At 53.1% G+C, this 7,500-nt stretch overlaps 3 non-coding genes across 3 annotated transcripts in view; all 3 read left to right on the top strand.

The window, feature by feature from the left end:
• The first annotated feature begins 4,515 nt into the window (after nucleotides 1-4,515).
• Nucleotides 4,516-6,426, top strand: LOC124579054. The gene has a single exon (XR_006972806.1). It is a non-coding gene; the product is annotated as a small subunit ribosomal RNA (ribosomal RNA).
• A 351-nt stretch (nucleotides 6,427-6,777) lies between these two features.
• LOC124579031 lies at nucleotides 6,778-6,932 on the top strand. Its single transcript, XR_006972785.1, has one exon. It is a non-coding gene; the product is annotated as a 5.8S ribosomal RNA (ribosomal RNA).
• A 188-nt stretch (nucleotides 6,933-7,120) lies between these two features.
• The window catches only part of LOC124579059, a 4,222-nt gene continuing 3,842 nt past the window's right edge, over nucleotides 7,121-7,500 (top strand). The window contains exon 1 of the ribosomal RNA XR_006972810.1: nucleotides 7,121-7,500. This exon is cut by the window's right edge and continues 3,842 nt beyond it. This is a non-coding gene — a ribosomal RNA (large subunit ribosomal RNA).

The raw sequence follows: 7,500 nt of genomic DNA, 5'->3' as shown, positions 1-7,500 counted from the left end.
GCTGCCGAGACGAGTAACTACATAGCGGGCTCGCCGTGTCACTAATGTACAGAGATACAACAGTTTCGACTGGAACCGGATTAAACGTATACACGGCGCTGATTAGTAATAGATAGAGCCATCAGAATACAGATAATGTATACAACTGTCCGTATACATGCTGAAAGACTCTGCTCACAATCACAACCACACGTCAGCCACACACCCTTATCACGCACTACTCTCTGCCTGTAACACGCACACAGACAATATGTAAGCACCAGCATGGAACAACACCCAGTGCATCCTCTCCGCCACATTAGACAATCCACACTGTCATAACCAGACTGGGAGGTCCACTCAGAAAACAGAATATCCCACCCACCCGACAACCACCATTGCTCAGCCAAGCCACCAACACCCACACATGTCCTACACAGGGGTGCACCCAACATCACAATACTGCCTCCTCTCACAGCACACAAACAATGGCAGGAATGAAAGACACAGGTCTGCCACAAGCATGGAATGAGAGCGCCGCCTGTCATGAGCCAAAGGTGCATCCTGACGTGGCAAATCAGATGATGCCGCAGGCATCCACTTACTATAATCACAATCAACAAACCGGCCGCCCCGCCCCGCCCCCCATTAAACCTTTCCTTACAACAATGTGTACCTTAACCTAACCTATATCGTACCGTAACCTAACCTATATCGTACCGTAACCTAACCTATGTCGTACCGTAACCTAACCTATGTCGTACCGTAACCTAACCTATGTCGTACCGTAACCTAACCTATGTCGTACCGTAACCTAACCTATGTCGTACCGTAACCTAACCTATGTCGTACCGTAACCTAACCTATGTCGTACCGTAACCTAACCTATGTCGTACCGTAACCTAACCTATGTCGTACCGTAACCTAACCTATGTCGTACCTTAACCTAACCTATGTCGTACCTTAACCTAACCTATGTCGTACCTTAACCTAACCTATGTCGTACCTTAACCTAACCTATGTCGTACCTTAACCTAACCTATGTCGTACCTTAACCTAACCTATGTCGTACCTTAACCTAACCTATGTCGTACCTTAACCTAACCTATGTCGTACCTTAACCTAACCTATGTCGTACCTTAACCTAACCTATGTCGTACCTTAACCTAACCTATGTCGTACCTTAACCTAACCTATGTCGTACCTTAACCTAACCTATGTCGTACCTTAACCTAACCTATGTCGTACCTTAACCTAACCTATGTCGTACCTTAACCTAACCTATGTCGTACCTTAACCTAACCTATGTCGTACCTTAACCTAACCTATGTCGTACCTTAACCTAACCTATGTCGTACCTTAACCTAACCTATGTCGTACCTTAACCTAACCTATGTCGTACCTTAACCTAACCTATGTCGTACCTTAACCTAACCTATGTCGTACCTTAACCTAACCTATGTCGTACCTTAACCTAACCTATGTCGTACCTTAACCTAACCTATGTCGTACCTTAACCTAACCTATGTCGTACCTTAACCTAACCTATGTCGTACCTTAACCTAACCTATGTCGTACCTTAACCTAACCTATGTCGTACCTTAACCTAACCTGTATTGCGCCTTAACCTAACCTGTATTGCGCCTTAACCTAACCTGTATTGCGCCTTAACGTAACCTGTATTGCGCCTTAACGTAACCTGTATTGCGCCTTAACGTAACCTGTATTGCGCCTTAACGTAACCTGTATTGCGCCTTAACGTAACCTGTATTGCGCCTTAACGTAACCTGTATTGCGCCTTAACGTAACCTGTATTGCGCCTTAACGTAACCTGTATTGCGCCTTAACGTAACCTGTATTGCGCCTTAACGTAACCTGTATTGCGCCTTAACGTAACCTGTATTGCGCCTTAACGTAACCTGTATTGCGCCTTAACGTAACCTGTATTGCGCCTTAACGTAACCTGTATTGCGCCTTAACGTAACCTGTATTGCGCCTTAACGTAACCTGTATTGCGCCTTAACGTAACCTGTATTGCGCCTTAACGTAACCTGTATTGCGCCTTAACGTAACCTGTATTGCGCCTTAACGTAACCTGTATTGCGCCTTAACGTAACCTGCATTGCGCCTTAACGTAACCTGCATTGCGCCTTAACGTAACCTGTATTGCGCCTTAACGTAACCTGTATTGCGCCTTAACGTAACCTGTATTGCGCCTTAACGTAACCTGTATTGCGCCTTAACGTAACCTGTATTGCGCCTTAACGTAACCTGTATTGCGCCTTAACGTAACCTGTATTGCGCCTTAACGTAACCTGTATTGCGCCTTAACGTAACCTGTATTGCGCCTTAACGTAACCGATATTGCGCCTTAACGTAACCTATATTGCGCCGTAACGTAACCTATATTGCGCCGTAACGTAACCCACATTGCCCCTTAACGTAACCCACATTGCCCCTTAACGTAACCCACATTGCCCCTTAACGTAACCCAACACACGTTGGGCCTTAACCCAACACACGTTGGGCCTTAACCCAACACACGTTGGGCCTTAACCCAACACACGTTGGGCCTTAACCCAACACACGTTGGGCCTTAACCCAACACACGTTGGGCCTTAACCCAACACACGTTGGGCCTTAACCCAACACACGTTGGGCCTTAACCCAACACACGTTGGGCCTTAACCCAACACACGTTGGGCCTTAACCCAACACACGTTGGGCCTTAACCCAACACACGTTGGGCCTTAACCCAACACACGTTGGGCCTTAACCCAACACACGTTGGGCCTTAACCCAACACACGTTGGGCCTTAACCTGCTCTGTAATTGTCATACGACGCGTTAAATTAGTGTAGTGTTGCCTAACTGCAACCCCCGCAATATAGTTTGCTACTCGCACTGCCCGGTCCCCAGTGTATCGCTTCATGTTAAACACCTTGCAGCTATACACTGTAATGTGGATGGCAGCAGGACGTACATGCTCAATGCCCTTTGCAGTTGTTCATTGGCATTTGCAGTTGTTCATTGGCATTCGCATGTGCGAAGCACTTAGCCTACGCTGTGGTACGGCCTGTGTCAACTGTCCGCTGATGTTGTACGTCCAAATCACACACTGTACTGCACATTGGTCCTCATGTACTGAATGATACATCGTGGTACATGTGACCGTACAACGACTGCGCCAACAACGGCGAACCATGCGGTCCAAATGTTGTGCACTCAGCTACGTGTCGTCTCCCTATAAGAGCTGGATTGCAGTGTGGTATGCCCTGGATGGCGATCAGCATGAGCCGTCTGTTGATGTAGTGGCGCGTGTTGTCAGACGTAGTCGTCTCTTCTCACACACCGTGATAGCATGGTGCACTGCGTTCCACATCTGCGACATGCGACAGAGGCCGGTTGACAGTCGTTCGCGCAATGGACATCGCATACGTACGGGGGCCACCTTCCACGTGTTCGCGAAGCGTGCACATGTTGTTGCGTGTATGTGGGCAGACATAGTGTGTCGTGACACCTGACACAGGCATGCAACAATCGTTGAATTTGCAAATGGCGATGGACGCCTACGTTTGCTGGTGACGTTATGCAAATGAACAACTGGTAAACCGTTGTGGTGCGGTTGTTCTCGCTAGAGGTGAATCAGTGATGGCGACGATCGGTTGAGCTACCAACCGGTTGTTCCAGCGATACCCACCATGCCCACGAACGTGAATGGCATCTGGGTGTGAAGCGATACGCGGCGGTGGCTGGGTGGGACCGTCCCCGGCCGGTGAGGGGGGGCCTCCCGGCGTGCTGGCCGCGCGGTGCGTGGGCGCACGCGCTACAGCCGGCTGGTGGGGGCGGCCAGTGGCAGGCGCGCCGGCCGACGGAGGCGGCAGGCGGCGCAGCTGCGCGCCGGCGCACCCTGCACGCGGCGCCGTGCGGCCAAAGTAGGTCCTCGCGGGCCCGGTGCGAAGCGCGGTGGACATCTGCAGTGTGCTGGTCCGATTGAGGACTGTGTGCGCTGAGGATGCGCCGCCGCCCGGCGCTCGGCGCCGCGACGCCGTCTGCTGCTCGGTCGCCTCTGCGGTTCTCGCAGGTGGTTTGTATCGCAGCTGTGCGGACGTGTTGGCGCGTGCGCTGTGCTGGGAGAGTTCGCTTCGGCACCCAAGTGGGGCTTTTGTCCTTCTGTGGCGCTGGCGTTGGAGCTGCCGGTCACCGTAGGTGGCGCGTGTTGTCTCCCGCCGGCAATGCCACGACAGCACGCTCCCGGGCCTCTGTCGGCAGCGGCAAGCTCAGTTGGGAGCACGGGTGGTCGCACCTAAAGCGTCTACTCGCCAAACTCCGGGCGATTGCGCCTCTCTCGAACCCGACCAAGTACTTAGGACGGCGCTGCGCGCCGCCGGGACCTGAGAGGGTTTCGAGGTGTATTGTGCAGGGGAGCTCAGCCTCCTCCTGTTTGCAGAATAATTGAGCGGACGCTTGCGTGTTCGCGCGGGCCCCCGGGACACACTCCCGGGCGGCCGGCTGCTCAGCTCTAGTTGACGCAGCTCCCTGGTTGATCCTGCCAGTAGTCATATGCTTGTCTCAAAGATTAAGCCATGCATGTCTCAGTACAAGCCGCATTAAGGTGAAACCGCGAATGGCTCATTAAATCAGTTATGGTTCCTTAGATCGTACCCACGTTACTTGGATAACTGTGGTAATTCTAGAGCTAATACATGCAAACAGAGTCCCGACCAGAGATGGAAGGGACGCTTTTATTAGATCAAAACCAATCGGTCGGCTCGTCCGGTCCGTTTGCCTTGGTGACTCTGAATAACTTTGGGCTGATCGCACGGTCCTCGTACCGGCGACGCATCTTTCAAATGTCTGCCTTATCAACTGTCGATGGTAGGTTCTGCGCCTACCATGGTTGTAACGGGTAACGGGGAATCAGGGTTCGATTCCGGAGAGGGAGCCTGAGAAACGGCTACCACATCCAAGGAAGGCAGCAGGCGCGCAAATTACCCACTCCCGGCACGGGGAGGTAGTGACGAAAAATAACGATACGGGACTCATCCGAGGCCCTGTAATCGGAATGAGTACACTTTAAATCCTTTAACGAGTATCTATTGGAGGGCAAGTCTGGTGCCAGCAGCCGCGGTAATTCCAGCTCCAATAGCGTATATTAAAGTTGTTGCGGTTAAAAAGCTCGTAGTTGGATTTGTGTCCCACGCTGTTGGTTCACCGCCCGTCGGTGTTTAACTGGCATGTATCGTGGGACGTCCTGCCGGTGGGGCGAGCCGAAGGCGTGCGACGCGCCTCGTGCGTGCTCGTGCGTCCCGAGGCGGACCCCGTTGCAATCCTACCAGGGTGCTCTTGAGTGAGTGTCTCGGTGGGCCGGCACGTTTACTTTGAACAAATTAGAGTGCTTAAAGCAGGCAAGCCCGCCTGAATACTGTGTGCATGGAATAATGGAATAGGACCTCGGTTCTATTTTGTTGGTTTTCGGAACCCGAGGTAATGATTAATAGGGACAGGCGGGGGCATTCGTATTGCGACGTTAGAGGTGAAATTCTTGGATCGTCGCAAGACGAACAGAAGCGAAAGCATTTGCCAAGTATGTTTTCATTAATCAAGAACGAAAGTTAGAGGTTCGAAGGCGATCAGATACCGCCCTAGTTCTAACCATAAACGATGCCAGCCAGCGATCCGCCGCAGTTCCTCCGATGACTCGGCGGGCAGCCTCCGGGAAACCAAAGCTTTTGGGTTCCGGGGGAAGTATGGTTGCAAAGCTGAAACTTAAAGGAATTGACGGAAGGGCACCACCAGGAGTGGAGCCTGCGGCTTAATTTGACTCAACACGGGAAACCTCACCAGGCCCGGACACCGGAAGGATTGACAGATTGATAGCTCTTTCTTGATTCGGTGGGTGGTGGTGCATGGCCGTTCTTAGTTGGTGGAGCGATTTGTCTGGTTAATTCCGATAACGAACGAGACTCTAGCCTGCTAACTAGTCGCGTGACATCCTTCGTGCTGTCAGCGATTACTTTTCTTCTTAGAGGGACAGGCGGCTTCTAGCCGCACGAGATTGAGCAATAACAGGTCTGTGATGCCCTTAGATGTTCTGGGCCGCACGCGCGCTACACTGAAGGAATCAGCGTGTCTTCCTAGGCCGAAAGGTCGGGGTAACCCGCTGAACCTCCTTCGTGCTAGGGATTGGGGGCTTGCAATTGTTCCCCATGAACGAGGAATTCCCAGTAAGCGCGAGTCATAAGCTCGCGTTGATTACGTCCCTGCCCTTTGTACACACCGCCCGTCGCTACTACCGATTGAATGATTTAGTGAGGTCTTCGGACTGGTACGCGGCATTGACTCTGTCGTTGCCGATGCTACCGGAAAGATGACCAAACTTGATCATTTAGAGGAAGTAAAAGTCGTAACAAGGTTTCCGTAGGTGAACCTGCGGAAGGATCATTACCGACTAGACTGCATGTCGTTCGATGTGCGTGTCGTGTCGCGCAACACGCTACCTGTACGGCTCGCAGTAGCCGTGCGCCGCGTGCGGAACCACGCGTGCTTCTCAAAACTAACGCCAATGTTGTGTGGTACGAGCGCTGAAGCGCTGGAGCGGCTGGCCTGCGGCACCTGGCGCCTGGCGCCGGTTTTGAATGACTTTCGCCCGACTGCCTGTCCGCTCCGGTGTGGAGCCGTACGACGCCCATCGGCCGTGAGGCCGTTGGACACAGAACGCTTGAACAGGGGCCGCCACACGCCTACGTCCCGCCTATGCAACTGTCTTGAAAGAGACAGTGGAAACTAAGAAAAGATCACCCAGGACGGTGGATCACTCGGCTCGTGGGTCGATGAAGAACGCAGCAAATTGCGCGTCGACATGTGAACTGCAGGACACATGAACATCGACGTTTCGAACGCACATTGCGGTCCATGGATTCCGTTCCCGGGCCACGTCTGGCTGAGGGTCGGCTACGTATACTGAAGCGCGCGGCGTTTGCCCCGCTTCGCAGACCTGGGAGCGTCGCGGCCGCCTGTGGGGCCGGCCGCGCCTCCTGAAACGTGCGATGCGCGCCCGTCGCCTGGCGGTTCGCATACCGGTACTTACTCGGTAGCGTGCACAGCCGGCTGGCGGTGTGGCGTGCGACACCTCGTACAACGACCTCAGAGCAGGCGAGACTACCCGCTGAATTTAAGCATATTACTAAGCGGAGGAAAAGAAACTAACAAGGATTCCCCCAGTAGCGGCGAGCGAACAGGGAAGAGTCCAGCACCGAACCCCGCAGGCTGCCGCCTGTCGTGGCATGTGGTGTTTGGGAGGGTCCACTACCCCGACGCCTCGCGCCGAGCCCAAGTCCAACTTGAATGAGGCCACGGCCCGTAGAGGGTGCCAGGCCCGTAGCGGCCGGTGCGAGCGTCGGCGGGACCTCTCCTTCGAGTCGGGTTGCTTGAGAGTGCAGCTCCAAGTGGGTGGTAAACTCCATCTGAGACTAAATATGACCACGAGACCGATAGCGAACAAGTACCGTGAGGGAAAGT

The sequence above is a fragment of the Schistocerca americana genome, unplaced genomic scaffold, assembly GCF_021461395.2.
Source record: "Schistocerca americana isolate TAMUIC-IGC-003095 unplaced genomic scaffold, iqSchAmer2.1 HiC_scaffold_287, whole genome shotgun sequence".
Classification (NCBI taxonomy): Eukaryota; Metazoa; Arthropoda; class Insecta; order Orthoptera; family Acrididae; genus Schistocerca; species Schistocerca americana.
This window is presented reverse-complemented; position numbering and strand designations above follow the sequence as displayed.